The sequence below is a fragment of the Salminus brasiliensis genome, chromosome 4 (assembly GCF_030463535.1).
Source record: "Salminus brasiliensis chromosome 4, fSalBra1.hap2, whole genome shotgun sequence".
Lineage (NCBI taxonomy): Eukaryota > Metazoa > Chordata > Actinopteri > Characiformes > Bryconidae > Salminus > Salminus brasiliensis.
In genome coordinates this window covers 34,176,069-34,202,407 of record NC_132881.1, presented here as the reverse complement: position 1 = coordinate 34,202,407, position 26,339 = coordinate 34,176,069, and the positions used below count along the sequence as shown (strand labels likewise).

Genomic DNA, 26,339 nt, shown 5'->3' with positions numbered 1-26,339 from the left:
ACGAGTTCACGTCTGAAAAGATTCAATACATTCATATTCTTATGCAAAAGGGTACGAGTGTTCTCTGTGTGTGCGCCGTATACCTTTGAGGGGATGCAGAAAGGACGCAAAGGTTCACCAACATTAATCCTCACTACTTTTATCTCCTTCAGAAAAACCTGCAAACCACACAGGCACACACACACACACACACACATTCAAACAAACAAAAAACTGCATCAATAACACAAATGATTAAACATTCATGGCCTTTTGTAGAGAACATCTGCTCTATATAAGAATGTAGCCTCAGGGATTGGGTGAAAGGAATCAGGAGGATTTCTCTCACAGAACCTCAAGAAAGCAATAAGATGGCACTGAGACTGTGGAAGACTTACACATGGGAGAAAACATACGCATACACACCCTACAAAACAGGAATCTCATACACTTGGCTCTCATCCAAACAGACAATATGTGCCTGTAGGTTAGCACCTGTGCAATGTCCATGTCTTTCAGTTGTAGACTGTTTCTCAGGGAAAACAAAAGCAAAACAGTGTACAACAACAGCACTCTTATACGTTAGATCATCAAGTAAAGCCTTGCTTATACCTACGGCACTCCAAGCCAAAATACTGAAAGGAAAAGAACGGAAATATGGGGAACTGATAAAGTAACTTTAGCATCAGTTTAAAGGCTTCCACCAACCCATGGACTCTTACTATGAAGCGGGAAGGACATATCAACAATATCTGGACACACATTACAATAAGGAACCACTTTTTTTTTTTTTTTTTTTTTTTGGAATTTTCCATTTTTAAGCATAGCTTGCATAAGTATGTCCCATTGATTACTCGGCCTGACTGCAGTGCCAGGCCTAGCTGAGAAACGATTATCTTTGATCATCTCAGAGTTTTTGCGGTTTGATAAATTTGCGGGGATGTGAGGCGAGTAGAGTTGGAGTGAGTGCCTCTCTGCCTCTCTTCAGACTCTGCCATCGCTGTGCTTTCTACACAAACTCTGCACATCTGAAGAGATTAATGATACATTTTCCATGGAGATAACATCTGTCTCAACTGCTCCTGGAATATTAAGCTTAATAAATATATTTATGAGCCCCGCTCTCTATAGCTCTAATGCAATCAGCCGTGCCGCTCACGCTGGCCCAAGACACTGGAAACACATTGACTTATTTTGTAGCGAATTAGTCCGACCCCTAATCGCTGAACCCCGCTGCCGTTTTTGAATGATGACTCTGCGACACCCGTCCTCTGCACAGCAACAGTGATATGAATAAAATCAATTCGTAAAATTACCGGTGTCCGGGTTTCATTAACACCCCATAAAAACGTGTTTTATGTTTATTAACACACCGACATAATCTATAAATAACCTGCTTATAAGCAGGCGTGCATCGATGTTGGACATTGTCCCATAATGATAAAGGGATACATCAACAATGTGTCAAAAGTGACAACAGATCATAATAATGGCCGGTCAATAGCAACAAATTGCGCAATCATACTTGGTCTCAGACAGCGAGTGAATGGAAGGGAAACCCATTGAATACACTCCTCCTACACCTAACATCCTTCTGTGCTACTGCATCCTATCATAACCTGCTACAGGAACACTGGAGTGCTGTCCTTTTTAACCAGAGCAGGCAACTTTATAACTCCACCCCCCTCTCTAGCCTACTACTTACTACAACTACTTATTTATAACACAGTCAGTATGGCCTTCCTGGTAAAGAGCTAGTTATAGACAAAACTTTGTTTGTATTCCTTCTAATGGTACTTATCATTATTATTATTATTATTATTATTAGTAGTAGTAATAGTAGTAGTAGAAGCAGCAGCAGTAATAGTAGCAGTGATATTTCCACCTGTTTAGATAAATAGCTTTACATTTTTTTTTAACTTTACTTAACAGTAGCTACCGTATATGAATTTGCGTTGTTTAATACTAATATGCCCATCAAGTATTTTATTTGTATGTGTGTGTGTGTGTGTGTGTTTCAACAAAATGGGTCATAGGTATTATACATAACACCAACCTATTGTATGTAATACCAAAAATATTCTATGCAATATCTGTTTCACCTAAAAATAGTAAGAAAATGAAGTTTTAAGACTTAAGAAAATATTACAAAAGGTAACAGTTGATTTTCATTTGGTTTTTAGGACATTTTATCCCATATAAAAATAAACAGACACACACACACATGCACGTGTGCGCACACACGCAGAAAAACTGCCAAAATAGACCCAAACAATGCAGTAGCCAGAGGCCATGGAAGACATGGGATGCTATGAAAGGACAAACTCTCACCCACAAGGACAGGGAGTGAAAGATGTGATTACCCCGGTATCAGCGGGTCTCTACTGCTAACAGTTCAGCACTGTTATGTGATCAGACCGCCTAAACACTCTGTTTTCTAAATATTAGTCTAATCTGAAATCTGTGGTGTGGCTCCTGCTGGTGAGGTGGGGGGGATGTAAAGAGCTAGATAAGCCAGGGGGCTAAGCTAACAGAAATTAATAACCCTGATGGAGATCTGTCTTTTTAGCATAATTTTACAGGGAAACGTCGCCTGACCCTCCAATGATGCTCTTTATCTTGATTATTTTGAACAATGTGAAATAACGATTTTGTTTACTACTTAACCTTTAGCAGGCAGCTGCGGCGCCAGGCCTGCCGCTGCACTCAGCTGTGTGTAAGTACCCAGGTTGCATGGTGCTAGTGGATTATTCTACATGTGGCCTCTCCCTCTCTCTCCCTCATGTGTATCCACCTTCTGTCATTCACACACAGCAGCATTGCCTGTTCCACAGTATCTTAGTCTTGTAACATAATCCAAGATGGTCATGTGTGCTGATTAAATCCATAATAATCATTCGAAGAAGGAAGAGATGACACATCATGGTTTCCACATTTTAACACCATTTATTAATTCATTTATTTATTAATACGTTGCTTAATGTCATTATTTATAACATTTCCTGTGACAATTATGTATCACAAATCCAAATAATGCCATAACGATTACTCACAAGCATGGACTATTCAAATATGTAAATACATTTAATTTACGATTGTCTTATTATTATTATTATTATTATTATTATTATTGCACTAAACATATTTCTCTGATCTTTCTATACAAAGCAATACATCAAAACGACACTTGCTTTCCTAAAACATTAAGCATGCAGACTGAAGAGGTTTGCACACACACACACAGCTGTAAAATGCTTCATCAGAGGCATTTGCACCTTGCTAGTGGGCAAGTGAGACAGGCGAGGAGATGCAGGGATGTTAACTGCTATGGTAACCAACCCCTGGGGACTCTGCATTCTGATCAGCTCACCTCACAACATCTGCCTCTTAAACGTTCAAGCGCAAAAATATGAATAAATAAAGAACGAAATTAAAACAAGAGAGCTAATGATGCCTGCAGATTTCTACCCTTCCCCATCAGCGCAGTGCAGAGAGCAGGCTCCAACACACACATGCACACATGGACACACAACACCTATACGAAACCTGCCTATTCGGAATCTAATTGAATCCTGATCGCTGATTAAGTAGCCTTTCTTTCTGTCAAATTCAGTGCCACTTCCTTCCTGCTCTGGCACACCAGGCTCAAATTGGCAGTAGGGGTGGCAGTGCACGGGAGAGCTAGAGGTCGAGAAGAGGCCATTATCTGAAAGTTAATGACCACCATAAATAGGAGGGCATTACCTTTGCAGATTTCCACATTGAAAATAATGGCCCCCTTTTCCATGAACTACACTTAGCTTTGCATTTTATGCTGGGGCCATCATTATTGACTTTTAAGGTGCAATAGTCTGGGGTCCATTATGAAGGCAGTGGATCCAGCCTCTCTCTACTACAACTCAATGGGCTAGATGAAGGCTCAGTGGACAGCGTCTCAGCAAAAGTATTCAAAGTATTTAAAGTCTCTCTGTTCTACTTTGGTTTAAAATAACTACAAATCCCCCTTACAAGCAACAAAACTATTTTGTTCTCAATTTAATCTAAATCTAAATGTAATTTTAAAATGTGTAAGCCATTAAAAAAAGAGGAAACCAAGACCAGCTAGCGAACATCCCTGACCCTTCACCCGAACTCATGCTCACTTTGATTAAAGTCCATTCTTCACCGCTGAGAAGAAAAGTCATATTCATATTGCACAGTTTATCCTCTTAGCCTTGATGATGGATGACGGCTAAAAGAAACCGCTGAATGCCAACTCAAACAATTCGGAAAAAGCTTTACAGCGTTTTAGAGCTACTTCCAAAGCTTGCTCACATGTCTAGAACCCACTTTTATCCCAAACCACATTGCTTTACATTCCAGCTCTCATCAGTGGCCTTATGTTTATCATTTACAAACTATACACTAAGAGCTCTTGCTTTCCAAATTGACTCTAATTAACAGAGTGATAGTATGTTCATAAATTAGGCCTTAATTAGCAGAACAAGCCATTATTCCACTGAAAGACACTTCTCTCTGATTAAGCGATCTCTTTTAGTAATTCAGATTAACTTCTGCATGGCAATCAACACCTCCTTCCCCCGCACACTGAGCAACTCAATGGAAGTGTATGAAGTCGTCCTTCCAAAATCGCCCCAATATCAGCATTCGACGTTCAAATACTGTGCATTTCAAAAGATCACATTGTGGAATGTGCATTTTTTTCTACACTGAAGGGTGGGGCTTGCAGTCGCAACTTGACAAAACGAGCCAAAAAAGAGAGAAATAAGAAAGAAAGAAAAACTTTCTTCACTGAAAGTTGGGGCAGAGCGCAGAGTACTTTGGTTTGACCCAAGCTATTGTCTATTGTCCAGTAAAAACAATGCACATTCATCTGGAGTCTAAATGAGGCCAACTTTCGCTCAGTAGAACAGATGAACTAAGGAGGGAGGCATTCAGGTGGAAATGACCCAAAATGTCAATTAGCAAATTATCATTGCCTTTAAAGAGAATGGGATCTTTTCTTTTTCTTTCTTTTTTTTTTTTTTTTTTTTTTTTTTGCTAAACTGTCTGACAGCTCTCTCCCCAAAGACCATTACAGAGTGATTTTTGAGGTATTATATTCATGTGGGGTTTCAGTAATTGGATTAAATTGGTTCCAGAATGTAGCAATTTATATTATAATATCCCATTACTTCTAATACTGTTCTTAATTAATTAGGCCTCTTTTTGCCTGATGTGTAAGTTAGCGGCCTCAAGAAACCTGGTTCAGTTTGCGCTGCTCTTTGTCTCTCTCCTGTCATTCTCTTACAGACCTCTTTCTCTCGCTCTCCCTCTCTCTCACACTCTCACACTTTTTTCTTTCTCTCCACCCAAACCACTGTTATCATGTGAGGCCTGCATGTTTCAATGAAAGCTGACGAACGGAGGACACAATGACCAGTGTGTACGAAATGTATGTCCATGTTCGCGTCTAGCAAAGCTGGAAAACATGTGACACAAAATAAAAAAATAAAAAAAATAAATACAGATGTCTGACATCCCACCAACGAGACACTGATAACTAATAAGTGTTATAAGTTAGGCCAACTGGAGCAAAGATCAAGCTCTGCAGATGCCTTCTGTTCTTTCCCTTCACTTTATTTCCATATTTGGTTTTAATATATGAAAGTCACTCTTCTTTGCCTATCACAAATGAATACAATTTTCACATAATTTCCATATGCAAATATGTTTTAATTAAGTAAATTAAATAATTTCTATTCTCCTTTGCAAAGCCTGCAGGCTGTGTGGGCGGTGAAAGTGAGGAACGTCTGTGTGTGTGTGTGTGTGTGTGTGTGTGTGTGTGTGTGTGTGTGTGTTGCTTCAGCACAGGCACACCAGCACACCCTGCTTGATTAAAACGAGGTATGATGATGAGGTGATGCAGAGTGAGGTAAAGAGCAAAGGAGGAGGTGATGGAGAGAGACATGACAAGGATAAGGATGAATAGCATTAGACATAGTAGAGCGGGTAATAAAATATACAGAAAACATGTCGACACGAAAGTGAATCGGAAAGGTCAAATGCCTATGCACACACTCACATAAAGGGATAGCACTGAATCCATATTCAAAGGAAATGCACAAAACACGCTGCTCCTCACTTTGCGTTCCTACCAAAATTGACAGCTCAAGACGAGAGAACAAGGCAAAATAAGGCAGATTAACAAATAAATACAATAATAATAATAATAAAATGCTGAGGGAAAGGTGTATAATTATGCACCATCCCTTCATGAATAATTACCCACTGTCGCTCACCTTAGAGCTATCTAACAAGCTGTCACTTCAAACACACACACACAGTACTTCATAAGCAAAGGTGTTCTGCTGTATAGTTATTATTATATTAATATGAATGTTAAGATGACACGCGAACAAAGACATGCTGAGTAGTCCTCATGTGCAAGATGTCCTTTAACGCAACACAAACACACGCCCGCACACACAAAGCATGCGGATGTACTATCAGCAAGAGTGACTGACAGTTAGCAAAAGACATAGCCACACACCCACACACACAGAACACGCATACACATACACACACATACACATGCAGTGTCTCAACATTTAGGATGAAAATAAAATCAGAGAATCCTAGAGCAACGTTCTAATCTCTTATTAAGACCATTAGGTAAGACAATATGCTCAATATGCTGTGCATTAATAATATTTATGCATGCTATAATTTTCCTTCATTTCTGTAGATAACACACCGGTAATAGAACATCATATAACACTCTGCTAAACTACCCGAGGATTAATGAGAAATAATCACAAGCGGTGATTATATCATGGATATTGTGTGTCAGGGACTCAATCTTGTTATCATAAGTTTAATACACTGATTAGGAGCACAGTTGAGCTGCTGACTGGGGGGCTATATTCTATTACATGTATGTTATATGAGAAACACCACTCACAGAAGGAAGAAAGGGTAAAGATAACTTTCTGGAGTGTGTGTGTGTGTGTGTGTGTGTGTGTACGTGTGGGTGTGCATGTGTGTGTGTAAAGGGAGGCTGGCTGGGTCTAGGTTTCTGTTACCACAAGGTGGCATCTTCCTTCCTGCAGGAAGCTTCTGTTTCATCATCTAAGGATACCCATCTTACAGAGACTACAGAGCCAGCAGGAGTGTGTATGTGTGTCACAGAGGGCTATTGTGAATCAAACTTTGCCTGTCCTTAAGGATATAACTCCTCATGCTCAATTGTGTACATCAAACTAGCACTGCTATTAGCTCCATCCTATTATAACAGACCAGAGAAGAAAGTGTCCAACAACCTCCTATGTTAGCTGTTGTTTTTGCTGTTTAAACACAAGGGAAGTGTGTAAGGGTGCACAGTGAGGGAGAGTGCAGATGTGTACATGTGAGGATGCAGGTTATGCATCTAATTAAACGTTTAAACGCATAGATGCAGTGTCAAAGAGAGTGAATAATGATTAGCAAATATCCAAGGCAAATATCCAAGGATAAATAAATAGACAAATAAATAAAGAAATAAGTTGCGACCCGAAGCAGGATGAGAAACTGCTGCCCATCTGAGGTCTGTCTGCATGACTAATTTCTACCTGGTTGTTTTGCATCCACATCTGATGGATATTGTGTTCAGCTCTTCTGCTATTTCAAGTGCTGACAGATACAGGGCGCATGACAACAACTGGGGAGGGAGAGAGAGAGAGCAGGAGAGACAGACAGAGAGTGAGAGAAAGAAAGAGCACAACACACAAAACATAATAACAATAATAATAATAATAGATTTTGTTAACTGTTGCTGTTGCTACACAGTCATATCAGTAAAACTATTTGAACTGAAGAGGGAAATACAGAGAGAGAAAAGGAGACAGATGTGCAGAAGGGGGGGGGTGAAGAAAGCTAGAAAGAGAGGTAAAGATAAAGAGTAAAGTAGAAAGAGAAAGGTATAGAGAGAGAGAGAGAGGGAGAAGGAGACAGGTATAGAGACAGAAAGAAAGAGATAGGCCCTGCTAGCATCTCTTGCTCAGTCCATTCTCCTCACCTCTTGCTCTCTCCTCACCTGTTCATTTCTTCCTGCCATTTGCCATATGGACGAGCGCTGTGCTCTGAGCAAACACTCTCATTTCCATCGGCAGCGGCTCATTACGAGACGTGCTCATTCTCCTATTCACAGGCTAGCTTCAGCAGCTGTAGTTTCACTAATTTCTATAGGTGCAATTAAACATCTGCTTTGTGGAACTGATTCATGATTCAGAGCAATGCAGATGAAAAGCTAGGCAGCATCTACCTGTCTCCTCCTTGTGGTACAGCAGCACAGAATTACAGTGACATATTTAAGACAACCCTGGGATCCCATTAACCATTTAAATTGCAGTCAGTGTAGTTAGCTTATGTGTCGTAGGGTAGATGATAACTGCATTTCTGCAGCCTTAGCTGCAAGGACACTTCACTGTCCTCTTATTTGTCCAGTAGAAGAGATGCTAAACTAGCTCGTAAAGCACAGCAAATAATGGGTAATGGGTAAAAAGCCTAACCTAAAAAAAAAAAAAGATCCCCAAGAATACTTCACACAAACTACTTTATAGACAAAACACTGGAAAGTCAAACAACTGGTGACAAAATTGGGTGTTTATCTAAGCTGCTACTTGCCACTGTGCAGTTCATGCATCTACTGTCCACCGTTTATTGTTGTTCACAGGATGTTAATTATATAATGTCATATATCTGGCTTACAGCATGAATGATGTTTGCTCACGTTACCCCAAAGTTACCCCGAAGGTGAACAGCAACAAGAAGTTAAACCTCTCAGTGAAACAAATAAATAAATGAAAAAATAGATGGATGAATGGTGGGCCTTTGCTGCAACTCTTGCGCTCATTTTTAACTTTTCCTATTCAACAACTGTGGAAATCACGCTCCGTAAGCCGTACGCAATGGGCTTTTCTTTTTCCATTTCTTCCTCCCTAAAAACATCAATCATCCACATTTGAAATGCGAGAAATAAATGTAGCAGAAAGAAAGAGATACATCTCTTGTAAAAGAATACTCATTACAAATACATTTACATGTAGTTTGCATTCGGGCTTTCTGCTGCTCCCATTCACTCACACTTGGGGGAGAGAGGGAGTAATATCACATTCGTTTTCCTACCGTGAAGAAGGCTGAAAGCTGTCCTGCCTTGGTCAAACGGTCAACAACAAAATTATTCATTGTCATGGTGCAGAGTTTAATTTCAGTCTACCCTTGATTATCACCATTATTATTCATCTATCACCAAATACACAATAAACCCGTGTGAAATGATGCATGCTGGAGGTAAATATGTTTCGTCTTCTGTGACAAAAAAAACCAAAAAAAAAACAAAACCCTCAACTTCACCACTCTACCACTCTCTCCCTCTCCCTCTCTCTTGTTTTTTATAAAGTCGAGGAAACAGTGAGGTAGCTTGATTATCAGATTCAATCTGGAGGCGATCATGTAAATAGGTCCACATCTCAGCAAGTTGATATGCAAAGCAGCCCTGTCCCGTGTGTCAGGATCTGTGGAACAAGGAGATTAATGGAATCCTAAAAGTGTAAATTATAGCCTTTACCCACCACGGTGTGGAGAGGAAGGCCGCCTGCCCCCAGGGAGGCTCCCCACAAAGCAATTCCAGCAGCTCCGCACATGCAGATCTCTCAGACACAGGGGTGAAGGGCAATTTCCCCCAGCCTCACTTCTTTATTTATTTCCACAGATAGAGTGGCTGGACACATCTACATATCCATGCGAGGGTGGATGTGCGTGCTGCTGTGTGCAGGTAGTAATGTATGGAAGGAGTTGAGGGTGGGGGGGAGGGGAGACGAGGCATGAGGGCCAACAACACGTTCTCTAATATACAACACATTTTAGACTGCTGAATAGGCCGCGTATATAGACAAAGAATCAACTGTCATTGAGAATTATATTTGATACACTGATACAGTGTATTTAGCTTTCAGAATAACTGAACACAATCAACATATTACAGCATTGACTTAAAAATGTGGGGTTTATTTGAATCATTTTTGAGCGCAATTAAGGCACTGCAGCATCGGCCCAGCGGTATTACGCAAATATAATAGCATTACCAACCTTGAAAACGGGGACAAAGGAGCTTCAGCTAACAGGTTAAGAAAAAATACAGTGTAATGAGGCCTAAAACAGCAAACAATGCAAAGATTTTTTTTTTTTTTTTTTTTACATTTTACAGACATCAGAGATGTAGAATAAACCATAATACATGCAAACGCCTCTGCATCCTTGCCTCGTGGGGAAAAAAAAGAAAAGGAAAAGGAAAGAAAAGCTCTCACAACACACCCAGCCAAGGCGAATCGTGAATAGGAGCTGACAGGGGAGCACCTCCGGACAGAGCACCATAATTACAAGCACTATGTAATGTGTGTATTTTAATGGAATGATGCATGTCCTCGGTATTAAAACACCACTTCAAATCTGTCTCCACTAACCCCCCAACCACCACCCCCCCCCACCCCCCCCACCCCCCAAACTCCCTCTGTCTCTTTCTTTTCGCTTTCAGGTTCTGGCAACAGTGATGTCCTCTCTGCTCCCCACCCACCCCCTCTTTTCCACCACCACCTCTCCCTTTTTACTATTCATTGAGATACAATCGGCGGTTGGCACTTCTCCAGTGTTAGATGCATTTGAATAATACATGACATGCCCTTTCGCTGACATCACAGTGCCAGAGCTCCAACAAGGTATGAATCTTATTCTATATACACTTCCAATGTTCAGCTGTTCACAATCTATACTGTCAACAATTTATCAAGGGGATGCAGAGTGTCTCTGCCAAGATATCAGAGTGGTCGGCGGGCGCGTATGATCTAGTCGGAGCATCTGGCTCTTCAGTGCTCCTGACATTAGCACAGACAAGAGAATCAGTGGACTATTGAATGCAATTACAGTAAGCGAGACAGACAATAAAGATTGATAGCGCTTTCTCATTTTATCACACGACAAACACAGCGGAGGTTAAGGCGCTGCCTTCAGCTGCCTGAATCTAATAATGATTGAAAATATGCCATGGTGTGGGCACAGGGTGAGGGGACCCAAATAACAATAAAAAAAGCCATGCTTAATGCATATTTTCCACGCACATGCATCACACATGTTATATTACATGTGCACACACTCACACCCATAAGCAAAGAATGCATATGCATATATGCACATACGATCGAGACTGCAGACACACAAAAGCTGAAGCAAATAATCACATTCTGCAGTTTATAAAAGGACGAAAACCCTTTAACGTAGCTTGCATTCAGCATTAATGATGAATATTTACACTACATCGATCACTTTTTTTTTTGCAATCTGAATGATTAAGAGGGGAGAAAGTCACCATGCATATTTAAACAATGCAAGAGATAATAAATGGATCCCTCCAGTACAATCAACAACCTCGGGCAAAGCAGAGGAGAAACATCAGAGGGAAACAACTTCACTGTTGACCACACTGAAAGGCCAAAAAAAAAAAAACAACATCCCTTACATGCAAGCAAGGATACATATTCATACCACAGATGCATTAAAACAAAGCAAGCCTGGAACAGTGGGTTTTTATGGAGAAACAAAGCTGACAAGTCACACTGAAATGACCTGACAAGATTCTGACTACCTGGTCAAAAAAAAAAGCATTATTGGGATGCAATTTTAACTGGGCTTACTTGCAAACATGACAAATGTTTAATTCCTTGGAAGAGTGTGAAAGAAAAACCATTTTCTGGGAGACATGGAGGAGATGACATGTCACCGTGAGGCTTTTCCATTATTTGGTTGAGTAATCATAACAATACAACATACTTCCCCCCCAAGAGTTAATTGCACTATAGTGGTATAAGCCAATGTCGGCATCGCTCTGTTTGCATGCACATGTTGGAGCTCTTTTCTTTTCTTTTTTTTTTCTCTCAAAGGGAATACGGTCTGATTTCCACTACATCACATTTCACTCTCATATCACTATACCTTCTTTAGTGGAATAGATGCCAGTAAAGTCACAGTGTCACTGAGCCTAGAGGATGACATCCACACACACACACACACACGCAAACAGAAATTAACACAATAACACGCTTCTTGAACTGTCATCATGTAACAGTCTACCCGATCTATACAGTACATCGGTTCCATTCAGCAATTTTCGTTTGATTTTTTTTTTTTTTTTTGCAGTATTAAAGGAACAGTTTGGTAAAAATAACATGATTGATCATTGACACCATAAGCAGTCAGCCAAGATATGTATTGTTGTGACCAACTTTTTTCATGAAACTGACTTTTCATTACTCTTTCATCCTATGAAATACCAGCCAGGTAATGAATATACTAACAAGGTATAATAAAGAAAGTAGTGGCTTAGTGGTGGGTAGTGGTGGCTCAGTGGTTTTAGGGAAACGGGCTATTGATGACAGGGTTGTGGGTTTGATACCTGGGTTCAGCAAGCTGCCACTGTTGGGCCATTGATTTTCAGGACAAGACAACCATATTCACCATTTGTGCCCAGGCGCCGCAGCAATAGCTGCCCACCGATCCGGGCATGTGTGCTCACTGTCACTGTGTGTGTGTTTGATCACTGATGTGTATGTGTGTGTTCACTGCACGGATGGGTTAATCACGGAGGCCAAATTCCATCTGTGTCCAATACAAATGGTGAATATGGTTGTCTTAAAAAAGGCACCTGTATTATAGATCAAGTCTGCTTTCAAAGGGCAAAACTGAGACAATAGAAATAAACTAAATAAGCTAAAAGTTATTAAAAAAGATTGTAGTGTGTGAGCTACAACCTGTGCTTTTAAAATCCAATGTCCTCAACAGTGAACAGTCACGCATTCAATGCAATAAATTCTTCTATTTCTTTTGTTATACTTTGCACTTTTTTGTTGTCCTCTGTGTACTTTCTGCCCTTTTTGTCACTTTAAAACCTGTGCATGATTGTGCTAGTTGGACCTTTCTAGTTGGACATTTCTGCTTCTGCTGTTTTACTGTATTCTACATGTATCAAATTGTAAAAAAGTTTTTTAACATAGTACCTGTACCAATAACTACAAACCGCTTGTCTAATCTCTTCTTTTCTACTGTTTATCTGCTGCTGCTCAAACTGTGTGAACCTGTGAACTTGACAATGTATTCAGTGTTCCTTAATGGTCTTCCCAGTCACCGGATCTGCATCCAATGGGACACTTTGAGGAGGTGGTAAAACGGGAGATTAGCGTCGTGAAAACATTAGATCCTGAAAAATCTGCAGGAATTGTGAGACACAATCATGTCAACATGGACCAGAATCTCAAAGGAATGTTATGGAATCCATACCATGATGGACTGAGGCTGTTTTGAGAGCAAAGCGAGGCTCTACCCAGCGGAAGCCTAGTGTTCTTAATACAGTGTGCAGTGAGTGCAAGTCACACATCATTAACCTTTTATCGCTACTGTGATGCAGCAAATCAGTAATAAATGCTTATTGATCTGATTTTCATTCTCAATGAGCTTGCCAATTCATTCAATGACCTCCAACATACACTATATGGACAAAAGTATTGGGACACCTACACATTTACAGGATCTACAGGAGCTTTTATGACATCCCTTTCTAAATCCATAGGCAATAATATGGAGCAGCCCCACCCCCCACCCCACCCTTTGCACCGCTAACAGCAGGTTTGGAAGTTTGCAGATATTGAGTCAGCGACTTTTATGGACTAGCCGCCCCAGTGCTTGTCGACCCCGATCTGTGCCTGTACATGGTCTACTTCTTCATGGATGAGTTGCTGTGGTTCCTAAACGCTTCCACTTCTCAATAACCCTTTCATTTTTCCTTATTTGCACAGTTGAAACAGTACAAAAGACAAATAAGCATGATAAATAAATTGGGTACAGTAGAAGAGGTCAGGTGCAGAGAAGAGCCCTCGCAGCATCCTAACCCGCTACACAATCCCACCCATCAGCACCACGCACAATGCCATCCACACAACCACACATGCGCAGATAAGAATGCACACTTGTACATATTTCCCGCCTCTGCACGCCTATATACATATCCACAAACGCACATATACATTCATTTATGCACCATCGTATGCTCACTTGTTTATCTTTGTTAGACAACTCACAGTTGATCATGGAATATCCGGGAGGGAAGAGATTTTACCAACTGACTTGTTGCAATGGTGGCATCCTATAACAGTACCGCACTGGAATTCAGTGAGCTCTTTAGAATGACACATCCTTTCACTAGTGTCTGTAAAGGCAGGCTGCATGGCTAGCTGCTTGATTGTATACACCTGTGGCAATGGGTCAAAAGGACAACACTTGAATTCAGTGATTAATGGCTGCTTCCCAAAACTTTTGTCCTCATCATGTTTTCATTGTATTCTATGCAAACAAATAATACATCTAATAAAATAATTTTGTGAGTGAGCATGCATAAATCCTTACAGTAGATTTAAACAAGGCAAAAGGAAAGATTGTGAATGTGTCGCAAACGAGACGCTTAGTTTGACAGGGTTAACATTTTTAATACTAATTTAATCTGACATTGTGACATACTTTGGAAAATATTGGGCTCATGCATTTAATGCATATGGTCCAGCACTATTCAGCAGTTTCTCCTGGATCATAAAAAGCAAAACTGTAAAGTAAGAAAAACTATTAATGAGCACCAAACCACTGAAACCACTGAAGCAAAACAAGCTCCTAAGCCAAAGTTGTCTTTCTTCTCCCTGCTTCGGACAGAAGGTTCTGGAGGGGCTGGAGGGAGCTGACAGCTGAGGATATTTGCATGCACACACGGTTGCACGCGCAGTCACAGGCGGTCACACACGCAAGGTGCTGGGGACTTATCAGCAAAGATAAGGCCTAGCTGGCCTTTTACCTGGGGAATCCAGGTCTAATCTGAAAAAGCCTGTCACTAACAAAGAGAGATCCCTTCCTCAAGGATAGCGAGGCTAAAGTGAAACCCAACTTTGCTCCGTCGCCTCCTCGCCTTTTATCTCCTCCCTCATTTAGGTCCACACCCATTGTTCTCATAATGCAATGCTTTTACCCTTGTGCAGTGACTCCATTACCAGTGGATATTGTCCCTCTTGTCCTCACTGTCTGATAGGTGCAAATGAATGAGAATATAAATATTGACAAAATGTTTTCTTTTTCCACAGGTTTGACTTTGTCCTGCACTTTCACTAACTAGCCTGCGCTTAGACTGAGGAGGAAAAAAAAAACCCTCCCTGGCCCTTATGTGTTCATCCGCTTTCATCAATGATAAAAGGTTGGGCTTAATCCAAGGATAATTTGCCCATCCTGTTTATTCACTGGTGAAACGAGCACAAACAGTTTGTGACAGATAAATAATCTATCAAGCGAAGCAATGCTTCTTCATGGACCTAGTGGTCAGTTTGTTGTTTACTGACCAAACAAAGCATTTGCATATAAAGCAGTGTCCTCAACATCAAATCGGTATAGAGAGGACCCTATTAACAACAGTTACCTTCAGTTGTGTGGGCTGCACACATGTGAACATTGTTGGGTACAGTAGTGTTGAGCAAACTGCTGATAGGCTGAAACAGCACTGATATTCGTAAAAGGTAAACAGTCCCGTTAACAGCATCTCATTATTTGACAAACGCTGTTTCACAGTTGCCGGGGCTCTGTTAAGATGCTTATCGTAAAATGTCAAAAAGAATTACAAAGATAACTGTCTTTTCCGAATGGGCACAAGGCACTCTGACATATTGCTCAGAGATGGCGTAGATAAGCTAGCCCTGAGACTCCTGTTCCTCAGTCGGCGGCCACTGGATTTTCCTCCACATCCAAAGAGTCTAATTCCCCACTCATATGAATATGCCATTTTCGTCCCGCCAGCATGATGAATCCCTGAACTGTACGTCACTTTTCACCAGCTCCACCAAAAATGCCATATTAATGTCAAAAGAGATATAATGATTTAGATTCGTCAGATTGCCTGATGTCAGAACACATCCATCCGTGGAGCTGGTTGATTAGAGATTTCCCATCAGAGACACAGGAGCGCAGCAGATAAGCTTGCTCTTTGTGTTCCACAGCTCCACAGGAAGCGCAGGGCCACCAGAGTTTTAATAACTTTACAATCCCTCACTCTTCAGCATATTTCCTCTACAGTGGTTTAGGTTATTTCATCATATAGAATTAATGTGACATACTGTATAATATTGCTGCTCTGATATTAGCTTTGTTGTTTTAGTCAGTAATCTGCAGGGTGCCTCATATTTGAAATACTGCTGTACCACCTGGACACAAAATGCAATGGTCCGTACTGGGATTCTAGCTACTTACGCCACTATATAAAAACAAAAACTTACTTTGCTGTAAGTAATGAGACAAGAGGTTACATCACATGGCTGTTGGCTTGCAGCAATGGTTATGACAATAAACAAAGCACGTAGCTAGAGATAAGCAAACTATGGCTAGGCTAAGGCTAAACTGTGCTATTCTGTAAGGCCAACATCTGAGCAAAGGCTAAATGTAAAAAAAGGGTAAAAAAAACAATCCAAAGGTGCCAGTAAGTCACTCAGGGTGACCCATTTCTCTTTTTCCCAGTCAAAACAGTGCTCTTGAGCAGTTCTTTACTAATTTGTAAGGACCAATCACTGTGGAAGTGGGAATATTAATGTGAGTAAATATGCATTAAAAGGACCAAAAGGGCTGCATTATGCTTACAATATGAACTGTGTAAATTACATCCAGCCCAAACGTGTTTACACTAAGCACCATCAGAGTTTCTTGGTCTACAGATTGGCACATTGTTTACATCATCAAAGTGTGGACTCTGAGGAGGACCTCAGGGCCGGTTGTGCCATTTGGGACTGGGCTTAAGACACTGAACGTGTTGTATTTGCGTTGCGTGAACACATTTCTACAGACTAATCATTAAAAATAGAGAGGATTTTGTACTGCACCTGAGTGTTTTGGAATTGTTTGTTTAAAGTTATCCGCTCTCTGCGTGGGAGGACATGTTTCAAGCAAGTCAAGCAGAGTCTTCTTTTCCTGTGCTGTGTGACATGTCTTCTGTCACTGCAACCTTCAACGATGCGTCTATAATGGTGACTTATTTCATAATAACAATGAAATTTGCTTTATTCAGCACTCCCAGTTTAAAAAAACTGCTAAAAATACATGAAATAAATAATTATCATGTTTCTATGCACAATATCATAAACAGTGTAATATTAAAAGAATAAAATACAGCAAACCAGTCCAATCAAAAGCAGATATGTCCAAGTTGTAAGACAGTCTTTTAGACTTTCCTTACCAAGAAAGCATGGGTTCATCCACTTCATTAAGTATCATCTGACACTGGAATAACATATTCCTATATTCCAATATCAGAGCATTATACAAGATTTGAGAATTCTACATTGGTAAAGATAGGTTTAATGCTATTAGATGTGTGTGTTCCATTTTTTTGTCCCTTGAGCATGTTGTACTGCATCCGTGTTTAATGAAATAACTTGTGGAGGTCAGAAAGACACGAGGGCACCAGCTGTCCAGCCCTGCGAGTGCTGCAAACGCTGCTTCCATTTTAAGGGTCATTAATTACGCAGAGTGGAATTATTCTGCATAGCTTCCTCTCTCCCTTCCTCATCCCTGTCACCGCTTAACAGGTTCAAGCTCCAATGCATCAAATTCAAGATAAAATCTCCAATAACAATTAAGCCGGAAACACGCAATTTGCTGAAGAAAAAAATGGTCAATACCTATTATTGCCTCTGCATACTAAATGAACGAGTCTCCTCTGGACTCTTTGCATCACAAATCACAGCCCCTTTGAACTTGAGATGTGGCTCACTGTAGTCCAGCAAGAAAGTGTAAACTTAGGTAGGTTTTGGGGAAATATGCCCAAATCCTGTATGACCCTTGCCTTTTATTGTTTTTCCTGAGGCACACTAACCTTGGTGTGGGTTTATGTACCAAAAACAGTCAATCTCTCTTTACCGCCTGTGATTAAACAAGCTGTTTTTGTTACTGTCTTTAAAACTAATTTATGCAAGTGACCTCTGCTTTGTTCGGCTGTCCTGTAGTTTTTCCTGTGGTCATTCTATACGCAACATGACTAAAAGGTTTAAATCTGCTGGCAGAAAGAGTACCGTATTTCCATATTTACCGTAGGGTTGGGCGATATAACGGTAATGTGGTACATCATGGTATTTAAAAAAGAAAAACTATTTCTAAATGAGGGTAGTATGTCAAAATGTATGTATGATTTGTCAAATATAATATACAGCCAATATACGATATATAAAAATATATATTAATTTACAGTCAAATAAGCTTATTTTTTCCATGTGTATTTAAAATGATCACAGGGTGGGGGCACTGTGGGAGCTCACTAATTAGTCATGCACTAAAAACAGGTGCGAAAACAAATGGCTCATGGCAGCAGTGGGTTTTGCGAAGTGCTTTGTAGCATTTTTACCTTGAAATAACAGCGTCAAAATCATGCTGATGCTCCACTTACTGGGAGAATAATGTCTCTTTTGCTTTGCAACTCTGGTGATGAGGGCAGAAAAACGCTTGCAACAACTGCATAACACTATTAGTAGTACTAGCAATCAGAGTCGTATTAGTAGAAAATCCGGTAATATTACTCTACCTCCTTTCCCTTTTAGTCACAGTTCTGTATCCCTCAGCTTGTCAAGAAATGCGCGCCCTGTATGGGGTGGCTCCAAGGACGAATTTCGCTTCCCAACTGCAGGGGGAGGCTGAGAGCAAGAAATATCAATTTTCACACTCCAAAAAAGGAGAGCAAGTTAATCTGTCTTAACCTGCGTTAACCTGTCTTAATGTGCTAAAAACAGTTGTAGCCAGAACAATTATGCGCCCACTATCCCTGCATGGTTCCAATAGACGCATAGTGCTGTTTAAACTAACAGTTACATCCACGGATAAGCAACAACTGGGACATGCTATTAACTATTAAGTCTCTCCTAAGACCATTCACTCAACTTTGTGCTCTCACAAATGTCTGACAATCCTTCAAATGTGTGAACGTCTAGCAAACCTATCTAAGTCTTGCTATCCGGCTATAGGTCACGGACTTGTTGCATTATGACTCTGTAACTCCAATACTAGCCACTTGACTTCACTCTAATATACCAGAGCTATGAACAGCCCGCTCTCTTCCTATTTCTTTCATTATACCAGAAAATCTACAGGGTGTGTCCTCATAGTGAATGAGGTTAAGTGCGTTTTTTTAACATCATTTCCATACATGGACAGTGAAAGACCAGTGAAAACTTGGTCGTGAATACAATATGAGTGTGTGATGATATTATACTCATCACTTCAACACGGCCCTGCAGCATGAATTACAGCCAACCTAGCTTGCTCCTCTCTATTTTACAGCAAATAAAATACCAATTACTCAGCCTTAATGTAATATATTATTTAAGAGTGAGTGTATATGCACATGTCTTTGTGTGTGTGTGTGAGTGTGTGTGTGTGTGTGTGTGTGCAGGCATGTGTGTTTACTTCCCCTCCACTTGTGTTTCATTAGTTGTTAATAGTGTGTCCGCGGTCGTCCTGGTAAAAGATCACCATGGTGATTGATCCATTGGGTCACTGCCCAGGCTTTCATGTTGCTGCACAAACACCTTTCCCTCTACGACCACAAACACACACACACACAACAGCGCAGGAGGGCATCACAGCCATGTTTCATTATTCATTCTCCCTCTCAAGCTGCTGACAGTGACTCTCTGGTGGCAATTTTCAGTGGGTCTACTGCCAATTTCAAAAAGAAAGCTTTCCTGTCCACTAGTATGCAGCATGGACAACGCACACGCGCAACACACAATGCACACACCTGCAACAAGTCGGTTCACTCCAACAACTGCATCATTTTAAGACGCATGAAGAGACGGACATATTGGTTCATGGCTTTATTTTTACAAAATCACGTTAATGCTCCACTAGCCTGTAACAGGGAGGGTGGTGTCTCTCTCACTGCCACTGTGGGCCGGGTATAATAGGTACAGCACTATGTTGCTTCGGTGGCACATGCATGAGACCTCTCGCGAGAACTGCCTAAAAAGTTGAGTAAGTCGTTCAGTGGACAAAAAGCTGTCATGCAAAGACACAGCTAACATTAGAACTGCCTCAGTTTTAAGTCTTCACACCTGTGCCGCCATTCAGATCGGTCTAGCCACAGCAGGTTGTGGACACAAGTGCAGTGAATATCGCTGAATACAGTGCCAACAGAAGCGTAATGTGGCAACAGCCAAACTAGCATTTTTAGTTGTATATAAACCTGAAAACTGTTAAATAACATTATAACAGCATTAATTTGAATCAAAAGCTCATTTAAAAGCAAGCAGTAACTGCAAAACAATCTGCCAGAATGAAAATAATAAACAGTGATTAAATAATAATCAATAATACATACATAATTATTGGCAGATTGCAGATTGTGCAGCTTTAGTCAACATAAGAGTGACAACTGTTGTAAATGTGTGAGAAAGAGAGAGAGAGAGAGAGAGAGAGAGAGAGAAAGAGAGCGAGAGAGAGAGGAACGGAGAAAGAGGGAGGGAGGGGGAGAGAGACAGAAACAGAGAAAACAGACATTTACTGTCTGTGACCCCACAAAATCACAGAGGACAATACTGAAAACTGCAAAATATGAGTTGCTGTGGGTGATTAATTTTTGATCTGAGGTTCAACTTGTCCACTGATAAACTGAACGTCAATATATAACTTATTCAAAAGCCAGAAGAATTCTGTTACTCAGAACAGAAGCGAAGACGTCTTCTGAATCACCTTAACCAGTCTAAGTAACTCCCCGTGAAAAAGGAGGAATGACGAACAAGGCTTGAAATCCTTTCTAATCTGGACGTAACTGTTACGTCTTAATTAAAAATGTAAATACCACCCTACTTCATAAAATCGCGGCTGACCTACATTAGAATTAATGATGTCACTGGATAGTGCACGGGGCTGCACGTCGGAGGATTCCCAATGAAAGAGAATTAGAAAGGAGCTGACCCAAATACAATCTCACCAACAGAGGAATCATGTTATGCTAAGTAGGCCATAAAGGTACTTAAAGATTATGCAAAAATTCTCTTTTAATGGATGACATGAAGGAATGAAAGACAGGCAAATCTCCCGGTGCGGGCGAGGTTTCCGCCCATTTCATCTGTGTGTGCGCGTGTAGAGCCACAGGGCAAGAGACGAGCTCTATGAAGGCATACAGAGCTGGGAGAAGACCAAGATTTTAATTTTTTTTTTCAAATACTTTAGGCATGTATTTCTGCAGTGAGTTCATAAAACATAAACGTGGGCCATTGTCCCAGTTTAAAATCTGAATCACCTCAAAGGCATGTTCCCTCCAATATTCTCTCTCTCTCTCTCTCTCTCTCTCTCTCTCTCTCTCTCTCTTTCATGCCCTCTCTCTCGTTCTTGCACCAACACACACTGAAACACACACAAACAGTTAATACATCCTAAGAAATGTGAAGAAAATACAGTAGGCTAATTTTGGCGGTCCTGTTATTTGCAACATGATTGCTGAAATGTACATGTAACAGCATTAGGAAACTAGGGTACAAATGAAAGGTAACTGTGTTCTGTAAAGAAAAAAAGACAGCAACATTGTTACAGGTACAGTATGAAAACAGAATGATTACTAGAAAGATTGCACTGAAACTACATATATGCAGACCCTTAATGTGAACATTATTCAGAATTACTCATCTCTTGTACAAACACTCATTCTCTTTATGAAATTAAAAGGTGTTCTTTAATAGTACTGATAAAAAAGCCTTTGTTAAAAGGTTGTGCAATATGCTGTAAATATCGTTTTATACAAGATATTCAGCTACACAGGTTCCCATCAGTGTGCAATTTAATTCCATTGTGTGGAAATTATTTGGTTTCCAGAGGTATGACACTCAGCAAAGTAAAATCTTAAATTACATCACATGACAACTTTATTTCACCATCTCAAACAACACAATTCAGCTGAGTCAGTAAAATATCATGAAGAGTGCAATAGTGTGCGATGCAATGTCACCGGCGGCGGGGGTCACTCCAAACAAGCCCACTGAGTGGCAAAAATTCTTCAGAAAGCTCAAGAAAAGAGAAACTGATGTATTACTGTAATTCTGGAATCCTGGCATGAAAACATGTGAGAGCTCACATGGTTTGGTAAATTAACGCTCTGAAAACACTAGTGGTGGTTGGTGTGGCGCAACAGATAACACCACTACCTGCCAGTGAGCTACCTCACCATGTGGGAGACTGGAGTTCGATTCCTGATCTGGGTGGCTATGCTGCGCTACACCAGAGTCCTTTGGCAAGACTCCTAACACTTGTAAGTCGCTCTGGATAAGAGCGTCAGCTAAATGCCGTAAATGTAAATGTAAATGTAAAACAGGTGGGGGGGGCATGCTCACCGTAACTGTGAATTTAGCAACATGCTAAGTTTAATTGAAAGAGAAAACAAGCAAAACCCGAAAACACTCCTAAAGTCATTCAGATATGAGGTGTTATCCTCTAAATGTGTGATTTGAGCCTCAGTTAGCCGGGCGTTCCTGGCATGGATGTCCACGGACCATTGGTTATTTGGTAATTTGGTTGGGTTGTTGTTGATGCCTTTAACCTGAGCAGACAATTTTGTTTAATTGTTGTTTTCCCTAATAAACGCAACCATGTTGCAGAATGTTTTGCCACTCAGTCCAAATAAAGGGGGCATGTTCCAGCAATAATGTGACGTCAATGCATACTTTGATATTTGCTACTTAAATGCTGTGTTTTTGGGGGTTACAAATAAATGCTGATACTTTAACATTATACTTTGGGAAGGTTTTCATATATCATATCATATCTTTATCCCCATGTCTGTAATCTCTATAGATCTTTTGTCATATGGCCCAGCCCTACTTTGTAGCACCTTTATTTTTGAAAGTTGTTTTCGGTTCTACATCACACACTCTTGACAAAATGTATGTGTATTAAGACATTCATAAATGGATCTAACCTCTCACCTCTAAACATCGCATTATTTATTTTCATAAAACACTTCTGCACTTTCCTGTTCACCTTGTGTTAAGCTAAAGTCAACACGCCAGTAAAATGAAGTAATCCAAAAACAACCAAAAGAGTATTAAGTATTCCATAATATTTATATAATATAGTATTCTTTTGGACTAGGTTACAGATGACATATTTCAACATTTTAATAATCAGTAATCTGAACAGCAATACATCTGTAAAATAACCCACCAAACTCTGCTGATTGGCTGAATTAACTGAATTACATTAATAAAATTGATAGTGAAAACCCTAGTATTTTCCAAACCTGGTGACATGGCAAAGCCCTTATGCAGACACACACACACACACACACCTAGGCACCCAGCCAAGGGGGCAGCGGTGAGGCCCTGGTGGAAGCCACGCACCGTGAGCTCTGACTTTTATGACTTCATTATTTTCCTTCCCTGCAATGCTCGCTTTCATTTGTGCAAGCCTCTACGTTGGCATAATGACTCACTATAAAAACGTTGCTTTAAAAGGGTTTGCATACTATCCCATTTTCTGTTGAACCCTTCAGCAAGCATATGGCAGGTAATCAGGTTGGCAATCACAGGGCCCATAATACGTGCAGCATGATTTCGGCATTGTGCTATTACCCATCTGGTTCTGCACACAGACACATGAACCTTTGAGGGAGAGGTCAGAGCTTTCATAGCACTTGCACTTCCTCACAGTCCTCTCTCACCCATCCCACGACACATCACTCTTTCCTCTTCTAGACCCCCGGCCTAAATTCCCAACCCCCTCCCACCATTCTTCCCTTCTGCCAATCTCTCTTTTTCTCTTTTTCTCCTCTCTTTCACCCTCTCTCTCTCTCTCTCTTACTTTCTCCCTCTCTTTTTGCATGTTTCCTTCACTCTCTCACCTCCATTGTCTCTCACTACCTGTCCTGCTTTGTCCCTCTTGCCCCCTCATTCTGTTCCCATTGCTCTTCACCTCACTCCCTCTGTCCCTCTATCTTCCTCCTACACAACTCTCTCTCTCCTCTCTCCCCTCTCCCTATCTCTCTCTCTCTCTCTCTCTCTCTCTCTCTCTCTCTCTCTCTCTCTCTCTCAGCTTAGTCAAGTGTGTCTTGTGAGTGAGCACCCTGATCCTGGTTTGACATTCACATTACACACTTAAAAATTGCCCATGGTTTAAATGTATTAAATGTGCGCTAAGGTCCAGTGAATTCTTTGTGAAGGATTTAAAAATAAGTAATCATCTCATTCATGGAAAAAAAGAAGAGGAAGGCGACGAAGAAGAAGCTGCTGCTATTTACAATCTGTATAATTTCTGAGAATTTACTGCAATCTGATCATGTGCAAAGGGAGTGTAATAATAATGTTAATAAGCATCTGCTGTAAGAAGTAAGCATTAAATAAGCTTTATATCTGTTTGTCATTCATTTCATGGTCTGACAACATTGCTTGTCATTCTGGTTAAGGTAAATAAACGAACTATTAATACATTGATGAAATATTTAAAATATAACTAATGATGATATGATGATAAGCATCAGAGAAAGCTGTGTTTATAGATGCATTACTATTTGCAGGAAATAAAGCAGCATATTGAATAGCTAAACCTTTCAATACTATTTTTGGCACAATGGCAAATATAATCTATTTGACTACATACTAGAGCATATAAATAATTTATATGATATAAGAATACAATGTCTATCCTATATTAACAGGCTAAAATGGAGACGGCTGTGGAATATACGCTAACATATCTGGAAAACAAATGCTGAGCTATAGAACACATTAGACGGTTCCCAGATTGCTCAGAGAATCCTTTTTATTTGCAAATCTTACTGCAACAAAGACGACTTTGCAACTATAACAAATGCAACAAGCTAGTTACATCAATAATTAGTTATTATATGATTATATTTAATATTATTATCATTATTATTATTATTATTTTATAATAATTACAATTTTTAAATTTCTGTTTAAAAATACGCCTGCCTTTTGTATAACCCTCCTGGTGTTACAGTTATCATTGGTCATTTGACTCATAATTCTGTTCAGCTAAAGGACCTTACCACCGCGCACCCTCTGTTGTTGCTGCTGGACAGATATTTCACCTGTAGACTAAAGGTCCTTAGCACCAGCAGGTTCACAATGACTCCTGTGATGACTCGGCATGAACCTGCTATACCCGTGTTAATTAGTCCTGTTTGGGATCATGGAGCAATATGCTTGTCAAGCCTGTAAATATGCAAATGAGTATGAATATATTAGTAAGGGAGGGGTTTTCATAACAGTAGTTCCTTCACTCTTATCTCACATTATGCAGATCAGGCGCTGGTATCCTGAAAGTCCACTGTCTTAGTGGCTGTGTTTTTGCTGTTCTATATGACATTGAAAGTACATATTGTAAACTTTTTACTTAACTTAAAGTATCACACAAGAACCACTGGTAAACAGCATTATGACTGATATATCAGACAATTATATGAAGGTATACTAAAATCTGGAATCTTTCTGGTTGCAGCATCGCCACACAACAAAATAAAATTGTATTAGACAATTTGTAAATAAAAGCATTCAAATGTACCATAATGCACAAAGTTATATTTTCTCATAACACATATTTTGTCGGCGTCACGCAAAAACGACATATTTCTATTTTTTTCAGTCATTTGAATCTGCCGGTTGTCTTCTATATTGTGTCAGACTTTCATGATGAAAATTATCATTAACAACAGAAATGCTCCAGGTGGGCCCTAAATTGTCCAGCAGAATAAGGTGCTTTCTCTATAACCAGATAATCGCTACTTCGAATCCTGGTCATGCTGCAAGCCATCGGCAGTCGCTGCCCTGAGAGAGCACAATTGACCTTGCTCTCTCCAGCACTTTCTCCCCATATCACTTCAGTGAAATGTTGGCCGACACTGTTGTCTGCCGGCTGATGCATCAGAGCTAGGTACAGCTAAGAGAGAGCTTTCCTCAGAGCGTGTTGGTCGCCTAGTGATGTTGCATGGGTGGCTGTGCACGTGTTGGCAAAGGCGTTTGTCTGTTTGCACCGTTCCAGTGTAAGGTATTGCATGGCATGGGGGAGAGTGTGTATGGGCTGGGTAATTGGCAATGCAATTACTCATTAAATCTAAAAAAAGAAACACAAAACAAAAACTTAAAATTTAAATTTAACACAGTTTTGAGTCTGTAAGAGTTCAGTTGTATGGTAAATGACTATGAGTCTCAGTAGTGTATTTGAGTTTATTTAATGTGAATAAATGCAAGTCATATAAGAACTGATTAACTAGGCAATTACTG

At 40.2% G+C, this 26,339-nt stretch overlaps 1 long non-coding RNA gene across 4 annotated transcripts in view; it reads right to left on the bottom strand.

The window, feature by feature from the left end:
* Nucleotides 1–26,339, bottom strand: part of LOC140554782 (uncharacterized) — a 367,378-nt gene that overhangs the window by 290,009 nt on the left and 51,030 nt on the right. For 3 of the 4 annotated variants that reach the window (XR_011979644.1, XR_011979642.1, XR_011979645.1), the window contains exon 4: nucleotides 84–158. The exons of the other annotated variant lie outside the window; for it this stretch is intronic. This is a non-coding gene — a long non-coding RNA (uncharacterized lncRNA). The remainder of the gene's footprint in view (nucleotides 1–83; nucleotides 159–26,339) is intronic. 4 annotated transcript variants of the gene reach the window in all.